This window comes from Heptranchias perlo, chromosome 13 (genome assembly GCF_035084215.1).
Source record: "Heptranchias perlo isolate sHepPer1 chromosome 13, sHepPer1.hap1, whole genome shotgun sequence".
Lineage (NCBI taxonomy): Eukaryota > Metazoa > Chordata > Chondrichthyes > Hexanchiformes > Hexanchidae > Heptranchias > Heptranchias perlo.
Genome location: NC_090337.1, coordinates 10945317 through 10963625, shown reverse-complemented (window position 1 = coordinate 10963625; position 18309 = coordinate 10945317). Strand labels below are relative to the sequence as shown.

The following is an 18309-nucleotide window of genomic DNA, read 5'->3' as shown; positions in this document are numbered from 1 at the left end:
GCATTTTCCCCACAACAGATGTTAGGCTAACTGGTCTATAATTCACTGGTTTCCCTCTCTCTCCCTTCTTAAAAAGCGGAGTGACATGTGCAATTTTCCAATCCAGAGGGACAGTTCCTGAATCTAGAGAACTTTGAAAGATTATAGTTAGGGCATCCGCAATCTGCTCACCTACTTCCTTTAAAACCCTGGGATGGAAACCATCTGGTCCTGGGGATTTGTTACTCTTTAGTGCTATTATTTTCTTCATTACTGTTGCTTTACTTATATTAATTTTATCGAGTCCCTGTCCCCAATTCAATTTTAGTTTTCTTGGGATTTCCGGCATGCTATCCTCTTTTTCTACTGTAAATACTGATGCAAAGTACTCGTTCAACATGTCCGCCATTTCCCCATTGTCAATGACAATATCCTCACTTTTAGTTTTTAAGGGGCCAACACTGCTCCTGACCAGCCTCTTTTTCCTAATGTAACTATAAAAGAAGAGCAATTTGGAGCTGTCCTTACCTCCAGGATAATTTGGGAACAGTGAATGTATGAACGCATCTGAAGTAATAACCTTGCATTTACTTTTCAATTGCAATTCATCAAACCCTTAAAAAAGTGCTGTTGCCATGGTGAGGGTGTTGCAGTGTTGCCGTTGTGAGGTGTGTTTTTTTTAATTCATTCATGGGATGTGGGCATTGCTGGCGAGGCCGGCATTTATTGCTCATCTCTAATTGCCCTTGAGAAGGTGGTGGTGAGCCGCCTTCTTGAACCGCTGCAGTCCGTGTGGTGAAGGTTCTCCCACAGCGCTGTTAGATAGGGAGTTCCAGGATTTTGACCCAGCAACGACGAAGGAACAACAATATATTTCCAAGACGGGATGGTGTGTGACTTGGAGGGGAACGTGCAGGTGGTGTTGTTCCCATGCGCCTGCTGCCCTTGTGCATCTAGGTGGTAGAGGTGGCAGGTTTGGGAGGTGCTGTCGAAGAATTCTTGGCGAGTTGTTGCAGTGCATCCTGTGGATGGTACACACTGCAACCATGGTGCGCCGGTGGTGAAGGGAGTGAATGTTTAGGGTGGTGGATGGGGTGCCAATCAAGCGGGCTGCTTTGTCCTGGATGGTGTTGAGCTTCTTGAGTGTTGTTGGAACTGCACTCATCCAGGCAAGTGGAGAGTATTCCATCACACTCCTGACTTGTGCCTTGTAGATAGTGGAAAGGCTTTGGGGAGTCAGGAGGTGAGTCGCTCGCAGCAGAATACCCAGCCTCTGACCTGCTCTTGTAGCCACAGTATTTATATGGCTGGTCCAGTTAAGTTTCTGGTCCAATGGTGACCCCCAGGATGTTGATGGTGGGGGATTCGGCGACGGTAATGCCGTTGAATGTCAAGGGGAGGTGGTTGGACTCTCTCTTGCAATGGCTGAGAAATGGATCTTGGCGGGCAACACAGTAACATCATTGCATTAAAGGTCATATCTGCCACTAGAATCACGCCTTCAATAAAAACTGAAAACAAAAATAGGAAACTGCATTGCATAAGCTTGCTTTGCAACAGGTTCTACTAACTGAGCCTGTGTCATAATTCCTAGTGCAGCGACTTTGCCCCTTCAACTGATATTTTTGTTTTCTGACCCTCCGGTTTTCTTCCACTGCCCCCACCCTGCTCTTCCTTTGTACAGTTTGTCAGGTACTGGCAGCTCTCCAATATCTCGCCGAAGCAGCTATTCTTCATTAATGAGCGCGGACAGCCAGCGGTGATGTGCTGTTCAACCGTGGTGATCATCCAACCCTGTCCTCACCTGGTTTCCACGCAGTGATCAGCCATTAAGAACTGCAGTCAATTTCCAACTCCCTTCCTTCCCTAATCCATGGAAACTCAGACTAATTGTTCTGACAGCTGACCGCGGTTAGAGAGCATAGACTCGATGGCGAATCGGGACCTTCCTGCTCTGCATGACTCGATGCCGCAACACATAACCGCTCAGCCATTTCATTTAATTATTTTTTCTCTCCTCCTCGACGCTTTTAACAATCACTATGGTGCCGAAAGAGATGATAGGCTGACTGCTGTCTTGGTTTCTTGCCAGTGCAACTTTGCAATTGGCCGCAAGGAGGATTATGGGACATCCCTCTTGGAGATGGTTGGTCTTCCTTCCCGCCCTCACGTCCACACATCAGCAAAACTGAGATCAAAACCACGGGCACAGACTGAGATATAACCATCCTACATTACCTTGTCCCCTGTTATATGGGTAACATGGCGGGGGTGGTTGGGGCGGGGGGGAGAGGTTATTTTTATTGTCATCACTTGGGCACTAAACTGGCAGAGCGGATCACCCGCCATAATAGAATGCGCTCGATTTTCATTTCCGTTGAAACCTGCTGGTTTACCCGCCCAGGCGGTGAATATGAAAATTCCGCCAATGGTCTCTGAAGCCGTGTCTCAGCGGGGAGCACTTGCACCTCTGAGTCAGAAGGTCGTGGGTTCGTAGTCCCACTCCAGAGACTTGAACACAAAATCTAGGCTGACACTCCCAGTGCAATACGGTCAGGTGGATGGAAAAAGATCCCAGGGCACTATTTTGAAGAAGAGCAGGGGAGTTCTTCCCAGTGTCCTGGCCGATATTTATCCCTCAACCAACATCACTAAAACAGATTATCTGGTCATTATCACATTGCTGTTTGTGGGATCTTGCTGTGTGCAAATTGGCTGCCGCATTTCCCTCCTTTACAACAGTGACTACACTTCGAATGTACTTCATTGTCTGTGAAACGCTTTGGGGCGTTCTGGGGTCGTGAAAGGCGCTATATGAATGCAAGTTCTTTCTTTCTGTTTACCAAATTAGTGTCAAAGTTCATGCTGAAAAAACAGCAGAATCCACACTTGAGGTGACCTGAAGTAAAGTCACACAGAGAAATAGCACTGTTGGTTTACAGTGGAATTATCATTTATTTTTCTATTGTCTACCCTTTCAGCATTTTAAAAATACAGTCGGTAAGCCAGCACAAAAAATACCACACACACAACTAAGAATTACTCACCACACTGGAACAGATCCTAGAAGGAGCAGGTAAGTTACTCCAGCATCACCATAGGTCAGCTCTTGTCGCAGTCCTGTTATGTTTGAGTTCAGTCTTCACAGTTCTATCTGAACAAGAGAGGAAGTGAAGAGAAAGCAAGATCCACAAAGAGGAAGTGGACATTGATGCGCCTGATGATTGCTCTATCAGCCTTCTTTGCTTGCTGTCACCTAGGAACTGATACTGCAGTCTTGGTACAGTGACACCAGGACCACTGCTCTCTGGGTGCGGCATGTGTTTGAAGTGCAGAGAACCGGCCTCGCACTATAATGTGAGGTGAGTTCCTTTGCGTGAAGTTGCAGAGCTAACAACACATGGTGCAGGCGGAACTCAGAGCTGCTCTGGGGGCAGGCGATGGGGCAGCAAAAAATGGCACCAATTCATGAAGCAGCTTTGGAAGTGCTGCTGGAGGAAGCCCTGCCAAGAAGGGCGGTCTTCTTTTGGAACTGAGGGCCACCCTCTGGAGAAGAGGAGCACCAGAGGTAGCTGAAAGAAAAATTGTTGTCTTCACCTGTGCACCAAACCTGGGAGCAGGTGAAAAAGAGATTTGCTGGTTTTGGGAAGGTTGACAAAAGTTTTGCTCGCATTTAACTCTATTTTGTAATGTTGACTCACCAGGCACCTTAAACAGGGCTTCAGTGTAAGTTTAGCGCACAGAGAGATAATACGCAGCACTCTGCTAACTGTTGAGGTTCTTTCCAACTGTGCTTCCCCCACCCCTCCCGATCCTGCCTAAGCCTTCTCCCCTTCCTAATCCCTTCCTAAAACGTCCCCCCCTCTCGATCCCTTCCCAAACCCAACCCCCCTCCCAATCCCTTCCCAAAACCTATGCCTTCCCAATCACTCCCCCCTCCCAATCCCTTTCCAAAACCTACCCCCTCTCAATCCCTCCCAATCCCTTCCCAAACCCTACCCCCTCCCAATTCCTTCCCCCTTTCCTGTTCCCTTCCCAACCTATGTTTCCCCAGGGCACTGTGTAATGCTGCCATAGCAATGCCTTTGACCTGTGGCCCATTGCACAAGGCAAGCAACAAACACCCAAATACACAACCAAGGAAAGGTACTTGCATGCTGCAAGTTCACACACTCACATAGCGGCTGTGGGACAGGGCGCTTGGATAGCCCCTATTTTCTCTCAGATTCCTCTTTTCAGCAAATGCTTCTTTTCTATCTGCTTGCAGGGGGAAACTAAACTTAACGGGTGGCAGTACGTGAGGTTGGTGAAGGATCACCCAATACATGACCCTTGACTCTTTCCAAGGTCTTGGAGATTCTGGGCATGAAAGCAACAGAAGGAGTTATTCCATACTGGGATCATTGTTGGAGTGGAGGTCTCAATCGTCATGGAGACGAGTGACAACAAGTGGGTAGAAACTGCCCCGAAACGGCTGAAATGATTTGGATCATGTTCTTGGTCCAGCTGAAAAGTTGTACGACTCAAAGAGCATTGGTTCCAGTCGAAAGCAAAGTGGTGTCTATGGAGAAGATCACGGGCCCTGATTTTAACTGCCCCTCCCCCCGGCGGAAACCGGGCAGGGGGAGGCAGTTAAAATAATGTGGGTCACTTACCCTCCCTGATCCCACTGCCATCCCATCATGTCAAGATATTAACCTGCTTTTTTGAGCAGGCAAGTGGGACACCCGCAGGATGACACCCTGATGATGTCATCAAGACCCGATCTCTAATTTTGAGCTGAGGCCTGAGGGGGAGTGGGGGTGTTCAGTGAAGGCTCCCCCATCAGGCAAAACCTGTCGGGAGCCTGATCCTGAGCCAAAATGTAAGTTTAAAGTTTTATTTTAGGTTTCCTTGTGGACCAGAAGGGGTTGAAGTACTCCTTCAGGCCTCAGAAGGAAGCCTTGGGCCTTTCTGGTGTCAGGTTATCCCCCTCCCCTCCCGATCTTTGACAGATGCTTCCCCCACCCATCCCGATCCTGCCCAGAGCCTTCTCCCCTTCCTAATTCCTTCCTAAAACCTTACCCCCTCCCGATCCCTTCCCAAACCCTACCGCCCTCCCAATCCCTTCCCAAAACTCTGAGTAAATTGCTGTCTCCTGCGAGGGAGCATGTATTCAGCTTTGTAGCAGTTGCTAAATCTGTCTGTTCTCTCTGGTCCAATGAGTGTGAATCTCTCTGATCTACTATTTCTCTAGTTGGAGGACAGAGGTAGTCATGACTTTGTTGAACCTCCAGTAGGGAGGGCACTACATTATAAAAGTACCTCATTCTCAAATGTATAGAAAGTAGAACACTTGCCATAGTTTACTCAAAAAAAACCAGAAGGAAATTGTGTCTCTAAGTTCATCTGAAGCTCACCCTGTTTTAGTCACCAATATCAAGCATCTGAAATCATATCATTGTAAGAATCTGTATTTTTAGATATTATTTCAACAGGATTTGGCATCATGTGTAGGAACAGATTAATAATATCGTGGGCTGGAGGATGTTTCCCCACTGAGTGAACAAGTGCTGGAGGGAGTGTTGAGTAATTCCAACCAAGGGAAGGCGGGGGAGTGGCAATATGTGACACTGATCTGTAGCCACTTAGTCCATAATCATTACAACAAGGTGAAAGCCTAGATTTTCTCAATACATGGGGGATAAATCAGGTGGAACTAACCAGAGGTTGGGGCAAACTCCAGGATGCCACTTAATGCAGCGTTCAATTTCCCAATACGGAAAGCATTTATATAGACTACAGGATGGCCCAGAGCGCTTTACAGCCAATGAAGTACTTTTGAAGTCACTGTTGTAATGCAGGGAAACACAGCAGCCAATTTGTGCACCGCATGGTCCTGCAAATACCAATGAGATAATGACAGTGAGGTCCATGCCAGCACATGGACTGCTGAACACAAAATAGGGATGCTGAAGCAACAATTCTGTTGTTTGGTTGGACAGCTCAGGCAGGATCTTAGTCTACAGTCCAGCCAAGATTTCCAAAACCATCACTGCTTGCAGCACAGTGCACAAGGCTGACAGCCAAAGAGGAGTGAGCATGAAACAGGTTGAAGCAGATGTCTATAGGGTTGCAGGCCCACGGGAAGTGGATGAGGACAACATAGAGGGAGATTACGTACAAGCCAGCAGATTGGGGTGGAACTCTGTTATAGCACATCCTACAACTGACTAACATTGTTTTTTCCATAAAAATCATTATGGAAAAATTGGGCTTCTAACACGCCTGCTATTTAACCTCAACGTCCATCATTCAGCCTCCCCCCCATCACTTGCTACCCTCTCACAGTGCTTCTCAACAAACAGTGTTCATACTAATGAGTCCTAAAACAATCCGTTTATTTGGCGATGTCTTGAGCTCTGTAATTGTTAAGAAAGTATTCTTACCAGGTTTAGTGATGCAAAGCAAATCGTTTCATAGCCAGTAACTTTGGACCTTACTGTGACCAAAATAGAAGCAGGGTTTTGCTTAAAGTATCAAAAGGCAAAAGTTTGTGGTCAAAATAGGAAGGATATTTTAGAATGCACCCAGGACTGTTTCCTTAAAGTTGATGCTCTATGTAGAAAATGGAAGGATGCAATGTTAGATCTGGTTCTGGGTAATGACCAAGACAAGTAAAATAGGAGAACACTTGGAAAATAGTCACCATAATCTAATTATGATGTGGAGATGCCGGTGATGGACTGGGGTTGACAATTGTAAACAATTTTACAACACCAAGTTATAGTCCAGCAATTTTATTTTAAATTCACAAGCTTTCGGAGATTTTCTCCTTCCTCAGTCAAATGTTTCAAGAGCTCCTTGAAGCCTACGCATTTATACATATTGAACAATACATGGTGTTTACAGACTGCCCCTGCAACTGCCCGTTGCCAAGGCAATCACCGTGTTCAGACAGAGAGGTGTCACCTGCAGAACCCCCGAATACACATTCAACAAAAAAACAAACAGGGAAAAAAAACAGAGAAAAAAAAACACAGAGAGAGGCAGAAACATCCGGAAGGCAGAGAGAGCCAGCAAATGACCCATTATATTAAAAACAGATAACATTTGTTCGCTGGTGGGGTAACGTGTAGCGTGACATGAACCCAAGATCCTGGTTGAGGCCGTCCTCATGGGTGCGGAACTTGGCTATCAATTTCTGCTCGACGATTTAGCGTTGTCGTGTGTCTCGAAGGCCGCCTTGGAGTACGCTTACCCGAAGGTCGGTGGATGAATGTCCATGACTGCTGAAGTGTTCCCCGACTGGGAGGGAACCCTCCTGTTTGGCGATTGTTGCGCGGTGTCCGTTCATCCGTTGTCGCAGCGTCTGCATGGTCTCGCCAATGTACCATGCTCTGGGGCATCCTTTCCTGCAACGTATGAGGTAGACAACGTTGGCCGAGTCACAGGAGTATGAACCATGCACCTGGTGGGTGGTGTCATCTCGTGTGATGGTGGTATCTGTGTCGATGATCTGGCAGAGGTTACCGTGGCAGGGTTGTGTGGCGTCGTGGACGCTGTTCTCTTGAAAGCTAGGTAGTTTGCTGCGAACGATGGTCTGTTTGAGGTTGGGTGGCTGTTTAAAGGCGAGTAGTGGAGGTGTGGGGATGGCCATAGCGAGGTGTTTGTCCTCATTGATGACATGTTGAAGGCTGCGGAGAACATGGCGTAGTTTCTCCGCTCCGGGGAAGTACTGGACGACAAAGGGTACTCTGTTGGTTGCGTCCCGTGTTAGTCTCCTGAGGAGGTCTATGCGATTTTTTGCTGTGGCCCGTCGGAACTGTCGATCGATGAGTCGAGCAAGACCTCTGCAAGACATGCCAGATCATCGACACAGATACCACCATCACACGAGATGACACCACCCACCAGGTGCATGGTTCATACTCCTGTGACTCGGCCAACGTTGTCTACCTCATACGTTGCAGGAAAGGATGCCCCAGAGCATGGTACATTGGCGAGACCATGCAGACGCTGCGACAACGGATGAACGGACACCGCGCAACAATCGCCAAACAGGAGGGTTCCCTCCCAGTCGGGGAACACTTCAGCAGTCATGGACATTCATCCACCGACCTTCGGGTAAGCGTACTCCAAGGCGGCCTTCGAGACACACGACAACGCTAAATCGTCGAGCAGAAATTGATAGCCAAGTTCCGCACCCATGAGGACGGCCTCAACCGGGATCTTGGGTTCATGTCACGCTACACGTTACCCCACCAGCGAACAAATGTTATCTGTTTTTAATATAATGGGTCATTTGCTGGCTCTCTCTGCCTTCCGGATGTTTCTGCCTCTCTCTGTGTTTTTTTTTCTCTGTTTTTTTTCCCTGTTTGTTTTTTTGTTGAATGTGTATTCGGGGGTTCTGCAGGTGACACCTCTCTGTCTGAACACGGTGATTGCCTTGGCAACGGGCAGTTGCAGGGGCAGTCTGTAAACACCATGTATTGTTCTATATGTATAAATGCGTAGGCTTCAAGGAGCTCTTGAAACATTTGCCTGAGGAAGGAGAAAATCTCCGAAAGCTTGTGAATTTAAAATAAAATTGCTGGACTATAACTTGGTGTTGTAAAATTGTTTACAATAATCTAATTAGGTTCATGTTTACATTAGATAAAGAAAAAGAGAAGCTGAAGGTAATGGTGTTGGACTGAAAAGTAACTAATTTCAGTGGGGCAGAATGGGATCCTTCGTCCAGATTAAATGGTAAATGCTCCCTCCTTGTTTAAAAAAAGGGGAAAACAATAATCATAGGAACAATAGTGTTTTCTTGGTTACAAGTAAACCAACGTGGACTGGTTGGGCTCACATATCAGGAAATCAAGGGTAAGCAGATCCATGATGCATTAATTCCGCTGATAATTCCACTTGATTAGCGCCCCATCCATTTGTTTAAATATCCACTCCCTCCAACATCCACTCCCTCCAGCACCGTCATACCATGGTAGCAGTGTGTACTGGGTGCACTGCAGCTAACTCGCCAAGGTTTGTTTGACAGCACCTCCCAAACCCGCGATCCCCACCACCTAGTGGGTCTTCTTCTTGAACCGCTGCTTTCTGTGTGATGAAGGTGCTCCCACAATGTTGTGAGTCCCAGAATTCTGACCCAGCGATAATTCGATTTTGCCCATTAAGAGCAAAAATTATGCTTAAAAAGAGATCCACTGCACATTTTACAGTCAAAGATGGGTTTTCTGTATCTTCACACTCTTCCCTTGCAGAGAATCATGTGAAGTAATGGAACGAATCACAGGTTGATTAATAGTCTGGCAGGCCGTGTTGTGAATGCTCCTTTCGTGGCCGTAACCATCTTTATACCAGCTGATAGGGTAGTTAGTCCTATATGGTGAGCTCCCACAATCCATACATTGGTGGGGGGAGGGGGTGACCTACCCCAACAGGATGTGAGTATCTCCCTGGATGTCATCCCGTAATTCAGAGCCGGTGCACCGGTGTCCATTCACTGGGAGTGCCTGGGGTGGAGGGGGGTGGGGGGGTTCGAAAGCGGCACCTTCTGACTCAGAGGTGAGAATGCTACCATTGAGTGAAAGGCTCGCTTTGAAAGATGGGGTGATAGATGTAGACAGATGGGGCAGGACCTGGAGGTGCTAGGTAGTGTAGGGCTAGGGTGACAGGCAGTAATTCAACATGGTACACAGGCAAATGGCTGTGTGTCATTTTGGGATGTCAACGTGAGCAAGCTTCAACCTCATTCAATGCGTAGCAACCTCAAGTGCTTGACAGTGAGATGGGGTGATGGTGGTACCCCAGAAAGGGGGCTTGCAATGTATTCTTCTTTGGTCAATAGTCCTTTATCTGGTGTGGTGTAGTAATTTTTTCATCATGGCTTCTTTTTATTCATTCATGCGATGTGGGCGTCACTGGCAAGGCCGGCATTTATTGCCCATCCCTAATTGCCCTTGAGAAGGTGGTGGAGAGCCGCCTTCTTGAACCGCTGCAGTCCATGTGGTGAAGGTTCTCCCACAGTGTTGTTAGGTAGGGAGTTGCAGGATTTTGACCCAGCGACGATGAAGGAAAAGCGATATATTTCCAAGTCAGGATGGTGTGTTACTTGGAGGGGAACGTGCAGGTGGTGTTGCTCCCATGTGCCTGCTGCCTTTGCCCTTCTAGGTAGTAGAGGTGGCAGGTTTGGGAGGTGCTGTCGAAGAAGACTTGGCGAGTTGCTGCAGTGCATCCTGTGGATGGTACACACTGAAGCCATGGTGCGCTGGTGGTGAAGGGAGTGAATGTTTAAGGTGGTGGATGGGGTTCTAATCAAGCGGGCTGCTTTGTCTTGGATGGTATTGAGCTTCTTGAGTGTTATTGGAGCTGCACTCATTCAGGCAAGTGGAGAGTATTCCATCACACTCCTGACTTGTGCCTTGTAGATGGTGGAAAGGCTTTGAGGAGTCAGGAGGTGAGTCACTCGCTACAGAATACCCAGCCTCTGGCCTGCTCTTGTAGCCACTTTATTTATGTGGCCGGCTCAGATGCATTTCTGCTCAATGGTGACCCCCAGGATGTTGATGGCGGGGATTCGGTGATGGTAATGCCGTTGAATGTCAAGGGGAGATGGTCATTGCCTGGCACTTGTCTGGCACGAACGTTACATGCCACGTATCAACCCAAGCCTGAATGTTGTCCAGGTCTTACTGCATGTGGGCACGGGCTGCTTCATTTTCTGACGGATTGCAAATGGAACTGAACACTGTGCAATGACAGCGAACATCTCCATGTCTGACCTTATGATGGGGGGGAAGGTCATTGATGAAGCAGCTGAAGATGGTTGGGCCTAGGACATTGCCCTGAGGAATTCCTGTAGCGATGTCGTGGGGTTGAGATGATTGGCCTTCAACAACCACTACCATCTTCCTTTGTGCTAGGTATGACTCCAGCCACTGGAGAGTTTTCCCCCTGATTCCCATTGATTTCAATTTTACTAGGGCTCCATGATGCCACAATCGGTCAAATGCTGCCTTGATGTCAAGGGCAGTCACTCTCACCTCACCTCTTTTGTCCATGGTTGGACCAAGGCTGTAATGAGGTCTGGAGCTGAGTGGTCCTGGTGGAACCCAAACTGAGCATCGGTGAGCAGGTTATTGGTGAATAAGTGCAGCTTGATAGCACTGTCAACGGCACCTTCCATCACTTTGTTGATGATTAAGAGTTGACTGATGGGCTGGCAATTGGCTGGATTGGATTTGTCCTGCTTTTTGTGGACAGGACATATCTGGGCATTTTTCCACTTTGTCGGATAGATGCCAATGTTGTAGCTGTACTGGAACAGCTTGACTACAGGTGCAGCTAGTTCTGGAGCACAAGTCTTCAGCACTACAGCCAGGATGTTGTCGGGGTCCATAGCCTTTGCTGTATCCAGTGCACTCAGCCATTTCTTGATATGACGTGCAGTGAATTGAATTGGCTGAAGACTGGCTTCTGTGATGGTGGGGATGTCGGGAGGAGATCGAGATGGATCATCCACTTGGCCCTTCTGGCTGAAGATGGTTGCAAATGAATCAGCCTTGGCTTCACCCCTCCATATCTCTGTAACATCCTCCAGCCCTTTAACCCCCACCGCCATCTCAAACTTTCCATTCTTTTGTCTCTGGCCTTTTGTGTATCCCACCTCCCTTTGCCCCACCACTGGTGGCCGTGCCTTCAGCTGTCTTGTCTCTACCTTCCTCTCCCCCTTGAAGACCTATCTTAAAACTCACCTCTTTGACTGAGCTTTTGGTCACCCCTCCTAAAATCTCCTACTTTGGCTCAACATCCATCTTTTTGTCAGATTATACCTTTGTAAAGCACCTTGAGATTTTTATTTTACTTTAAAGGCTCTATATAAATGCAGATTGTTGCTGTCAACAACTTAATAGAAGTGACCCTGGACATTTTTTTTTAAAATGGATTTCGGTTATGGTTATACTATCACTTATCAAACATGCTTTTTTTTTTGAAAACTTAATTCAACCAACCTGTACTTATTCTGATGAAGTGATCTTAAAACGTAAGAAAAAGAAACGAGAAGGAAAAATCTCTCAAGAGGTTCAGCTTATGAACCTGAAAGACGTTAATTTGTAAAACTTGTTGCAACTTTATCTGATTCCTCGTAAGTCCTTTGTGTTTATCCCTGCGATTTGTAAGTGCCCACTTTCTAATGAGTTCTCGATTATCAGCTAGCAGTTGTGAGGTCTGAACTGCTCCTGTATTGTCCCATACAGAATGACCAAGTGATTCTATTCAGTGAAAAATTAGGCTCATCTGAGGGATTGTCATGTCTTCTCATCAAAGGCTTTCGAGCACAATGGGAGCTGTTAACAGAGCCCTGTTACACCAATCCTAACATTTTCTGCCAAAATATCCAAAAGCTACACAATGATTAAAAGAGGCCAGGAGATGGGTGAATGGAATTACATGACGTGATAGTAAAAATGACACACCAAATTTCATAGGAATAGTTAGTTAGATGGATCTTGGTCTTAGGAAGAATGAGGAGGGGCAATATAAACAAAATGGTACAGTTTTAAACTCTTACCTTCGCTCTTACCAAAATATCTTTAGCCTTCCATATCCTGCTTAATCTTCGAAAGCAGCAGAAGTAAGTCCAATCCTTCTTTTCAAGCCGTCTTCACAACTCTTATCCTCTGCCACTAACCCACCAAGGTATGCAAACTTTTCCACCTGTTCAACTGCATCCCCTCCGACTGTAATATGTACATCTTCCTGATGTTTCCCAAATGACATGACCTTTGTCTGCTTTTCGTTAATGAGTAATCCAAATTTTTTACTCTCCATGTGCACCTTATCTATTAGTTTCTGCAAATCTGTTTCAGATGTTGTGATGAGCTCAATATTATCTGTAAAGAATCTTACAACACCAGGTTATAGTCCAACAATTTAATTGAAAATCACAAGCTTTCGGAGGCTTTCTCCTTCGTCAGGTGAATGTGGGAATCCTTGAACGTTTTGCATTTATATTCAGAGAACAATACCTGGTGATTACAGATAATCTTTCCAACTGCCCGTTGTCAAGGCAATCAAAGTGTTCAGACAGAGAGGTGTTACCTACAGGACCACCGAATATACAAACGGCCAGAACACAAGACAGAGAGAGAGAGAGGGAGAAACATCCGAAAGGAAGAGAAAGATAGAGAATGACCCATTGTATTAAAAACAGATAACTTTTATTCGCTGGTGGGGTTACGTGTAGCGTGACATGAACCCAAGATCCCGGTTGAGGCCGTCCTCATGGGTGCGGAACTTGGCTATCAATTTCTGCTCGACGATTTTGCGTTGTTGTGTGTCTCGAAGGCCGCCTTGGAGAACGCTTACCCGAAGGTCGGTGGCTGAATGTCCTTGACTGCTGAAGTGTTCCCCGACTGGGAGGGAACCCTCCTGTCTGGCGATTGTTGCGCGGTGTCCGTTCATCCGTTGTTATATCATCAGCAAATGTGAGATAGTTTAAAATCACACAAGGAGACACCTCCAATATCATACTTTAGTACAAGGTGTTTGAAGTCAATGGAAATAAAAAATGGGGAGGGATGTAAAACAGGCTGCCAACTCACTATCACCCCTTTTACACTATTGCACAAAGTCAAGATCTACCCCACTGAGTGTTATTTTTAGGCAGGTGTTAATTGGCTTGAAGCAAATGGATTAATGCCTGCTTCAAAGTACCTCACAGGGGAATGTAATATGTGGGTGTTAAACGTTCAGACCAAAACGTCTTGATTGGATGTATATGTTGTGGTGTGCAGCGTATTCCAGCATTTTGGAATCTAGTTACGGACTAATAAACATATTAGCTGTCACCCTGAAAGTATGATATGGAGATGCCGGTGATGGACTGGGTGGACAAATGTAAGGAATCTTACAACACCAGGTTATAGTCCAACAGTTTTATTTGAAAATCACAAGCTTTTGGAGATTATCTCCTTCGTCAGGTGAGTGAGTGAAAGGTTCTCAAATCGCATATCTTATATTAGGTTGGGACACGATCACACCAATCAAAGGTGTCGTTGGTTTTCAGACAGGTTAGCCACGGAAAACAGTACATCCCAGTATACTGAATACAGATTACACAGACAAAGAGAGAAATCGTCGAGCAGAAATTGATAGCCAAGTTCCACACCCATGAGGACGGCCTCAACCGGGATCTTGGGTTCATGTCACGCTACACATAGCCCCACCAGCAGGAACAAAAAAAGTTCTCTTTTTAATACAACTGGACATTCTCTCTCTCTCTCTCTGCCTTTCGGGTCTCTTTCTCTCTGCCTGTGTAATCTGACCCATTGTGTATTCAGTATACTGGGATGTACTGTTTTCCGTGGCTAACCTGTCTGAACACCAACGACACCTTTGATTGGTGTGATCGTGTCCCAGCCTAATATAAGATATGCGATTTGAGAACCTTTCACTCACTCACCTGACGAAGGAGATAATCTCCAAAAGCTTGTGATTTTCAAATAAAACTGTTGGACTATAACCTGGTGTTGTAAGATTCCTTACATTTGTCCACCCTGAAAGTAGCCTGCTTGAACAGCTGGCCCATTGTGGCGTTCTATAACAGGAGCTCCTTCAACCTGATCTTGCCAGGCCTGATGAAGGGTCTCACTAGAAACCTTAACCTATCTTCCTCATCCAGATGTTTACTATCTCATTGTGTATTTCCAATACTCCTCTGGCCAATTTTTATCCCTCAGCCAACATCACTAAAACAGATTATCTGGTCATTATCACATTGCTGTCTTTTGCACCTTGCTGTGCGCAAATTAGCTGCTATGCTTCCTACTTTACAACAGTGACTACACTTCAAAAGTACTCACTGGCTGTAACGCGCCTTGGGACATCCTGAGGTTGTGAAAGGCGCTAAATCGAGACTTTGCCCAAATTTTCTTTTAACAAAGACAAGCTCCTTTAAGAATAAGATGTCAGTGCCCCTCGTGGCTTAGTGAGACATTAAACCATTCAGACCAGTATGCCCCAGCCTCAATTCCTGTGCTGAGTTAACTGATCTCAGCCTGGGTGGCTGTAGGCTCAGTACAGTTGGCCTCAGTGCTGTTGGACTAGGGAGGGAAAAAAATCAGCCAGGGTTTTACACAACTGATCACTATCCCTGTGATCTGTAGTCGATAGTTTGTGCACTTCTGTTGAGAACAGGACCAGGCTCATTTGTGATGTCCACCGTTAATCATTATCTAGGATCTTGTATGTGGAACAGCCACTTGGGCGAGATATTGGAACTTTACCATGTCATAAACTGTACCTGTGCCATGAACCGTAACCATGCCATGAACCGTACCCCTGTCGTAAACCATACCCGTGTCGTAAACTGTACCCGTATCATAAACCATACCCGTGTCGTAAACTGTACCCGTATCATAAACCATACCCGTGTCGTAAACTGTACTGTGTCATGAAACAGATAGCAGAGAGAAAGTTAGAAAAAAAGCTTAAGACTTGTAAGGAGCTGAAGCAATAGTCTTGGTTAGCGGAATATTTTCAAAACTCACATGTTGTGCAAGTGCGGTCCAGTTACACAAGCAATCTTGCACAAAGAGTTCTTCGCCATTTCAGGGGACCTGGTCCTTTCAAAACCGGAAACTGCAACAAATTGTCAGTTTGTATACAGAAGACTTTCCTGTTCAACTTACTGTAATTAATGTACAAAACGAGAAAAGAACAAAGTTACACGCTTAAAAAAGAAGTTATAAGTTTATAAATTTTGGTAAACGATTTAAAGCACAAGATGTTGGGATGAATGGAATATGTATCTACTCCTAGCACAGTATGCTTTATTTCTGGGGGCTATTGAAAATGGAGTCGGGACATTCTTAGGAACCGCGAGTAGAGTCAGCAGATAAGCACCGAGCACCCTTGGGCTTTTGACCCAAACCACACCCAAAGGGGGTGAAAATGGTCTTTGGCACTAGCACAAAATGGGCGCCCATAGGATGAGCCAGTATTTGAGTCTGGAGATGACAAGGACATGAGGTGGGGCAAAGGTAGGTGATGTTACGGAGGTAGAGGTAAGTGGTTTTTGTAACGGAGAGGATATGGGGTCGGAAGATCATTTTAGGATCAGATATAGATTTAGGATTTGATATCCACACTTGCCTTTTCCAACAGAGGTCACTAGTTAGAAATAAGAGCCCTGTCTGGGGACACTGGAGCCAAAGTGACCCTCTGACTGAGCCAGTACAGGGATCGAATGTGGGTCGTCCTTTGTCCTCTGCCTCGGCCCTACAGTATGTGCTGCATTTACCCGTGGTGCTGGCAGTGTGATAAATCCTGTTGGCTCATCAGTGTGAGGTCATCCACTTTGAAAGATAGATCAGAGTATTTTCTCAATGGCAAGAAACTAGGAACTATGGAGGAGCAGAGAGATTTTGGGCTCCAGGTACACAAATCACTAAAAGCTAGTGGACAGGTACAAAAAAGTAATTAAAAAGGCTAATTGAATGTTGGCCTTTATCTCAAGGGGGCTGGAATACAAAGGGGTGGAAGTTATATTACAATTATATAAAGCATTGGTTAGTCCCCATGTGGAGTACTGCGATCAGTTCTGGGCACCGTACCTCAGGAACGATATATTGGACTTGGAAGGGTTGAGGCGTAGATTCACCAGAATGATACTGGGGCTTAAATTATGAAGACAGGTTGTACAGAATAGGCTTTATTCCCTTGCGTTTGGAAGATTAAGGGGTGATCTAATTGAGGTGTTTAAGATGGTTAAAGGAATTGATAGGGTCGATAGAGAGAAACTATTTCCTCTGGTGGGGGAGTCCAGAACAAGGGGGCATAACCTTGAAATTAGAGCTAGGGTGATGTCAGGAAGCACTTCTTCACACAAAGGGTAGTGGAAATCTGGAACTCTCTCCCCCAAAAAGTTGCTGAGGCTGAGGATCAGTTGAAAATGTCAAAATTGAGATTGGTAGATTTTTGTTAGGCAAGGATATTAAAGGTTAAGGAACCAAGGCAGGTAGATGGAGTTAAGATACAGATCAGCCATGATCTAATTGAATGATGGAACAGGCTGAAGGGGCTGAATGGCCTATTCCTGTTCCTATGTTCCTATGACTCATTCTTCTGCAAACAAAGTCCTAATGTGTAAAAAGCAAATCAGTTAATGAATTGCCCTTCTGCATGAATAGTGTTAATGTTTACTGTTCAATCTTCATATGATGCAAGTTTCAATTGGCAAAACAAGTAGCCATTATTTAGCTTTATGACATTAGATTTTCAGCTCCTACTGAACGTCACTGTGATTGTCACTTTACATCTGTTCATTCAGCAAGGGGCAGTCATTAGTTGCACTTCCACGGGTGCTGAATGATCCTGGAACAGTGAATCTGATAATTAGCTGAATCAAATTAACACTCCCACGAGCATTTGGTCGTCACTTCCATAGTAGTTTTCTGCTAATCTCAACAGGACATACAACGGTAAATTTATTCAGTTCCTTCAATTAATCTTAAGCTGCTCTTATGTGTTTTATATATAAGAAAGACTTGCATTTATATAGCGCCTTTCATGACCTCAGGACGTACCAAGGCACTTTACAGCCAATGAAGTACTTTTGAAGTGTGGTCACTGTTGTAATGTAGGAAACGCAACCAACTTGTGCACAGCAAGATCCCACAAACAGCATTGTGATAATGGCCAGATAATCTGTTTTAGTGATGTTGGTTGGGGGATAAATATTGGCCAAGACACCGGGGAGAACTCCCCTGTTCTTCTTCGAATAGTGCCAGGGGATCTTTTACGTGCACCTGAGAGGGCAGATGGGACCTCGGTTTAACGTGTCAGCCGACGAAAGACGGCATCTCCGACAGTGCAGCACTCCATCAGTACTGACACTGGGAGTGTCAGCCTAGATTAGGTGCTCAAGTCTCTGGAGTTGGACTTAAGCACACAATCTTCTGACTCAGAGGCAAAAGTGCTGCCAGTGAGCTACGGCAGACATTTAATGCATTAAGCCACCAGACCAACCTGGACTCCCAATTCTAAAACCCCAATTTACCAACTTATATTTAGATTCGGTAGCATTTCTATTGACTACTCATTTAATATAAATTTGACAGCTGATCTTCCATTGTGTTAGCCCATGAGGAACAGTGGAATTTCCCTGAGTTACTAAAGCTGTGTGAGACCCGTTCTGGTGTCATCAGTTTCCAATATATGGGTCACGAGCAGCTGGCAGAAATCCTCACAATAAACTTCCTGGATCCACTAAGGCTGGCTTTTGAGAAGACTCAGTAAAAACAAGTTCTCTCGGCTGCTGGCCTCAGTGAATCCAGCAAGTTC

The 18309-nt window shown here is 45.8% G+C and overlaps 1 protein-coding gene across 1 annotated transcript in view; it reads right to left on the bottom strand.

Annotated features, from left to right (window-relative positions):
- LOC137331003 (succinate receptor 1-like) overlaps positions 1-3113 on the bottom strand; it is a 30786-nt gene extending 27673 nt beyond the window's left edge. The window contains exon 1 of the mRNA XM_067994593.1: positions 3027-3113. The gene's annotated coding sequence lies outside the window, so the exon portion shown is untranslated. The remainder of the gene's footprint in view (positions 1-3026) is intronic.
- Positions 3114-18309: the final 15196 nt, after the last annotated feature.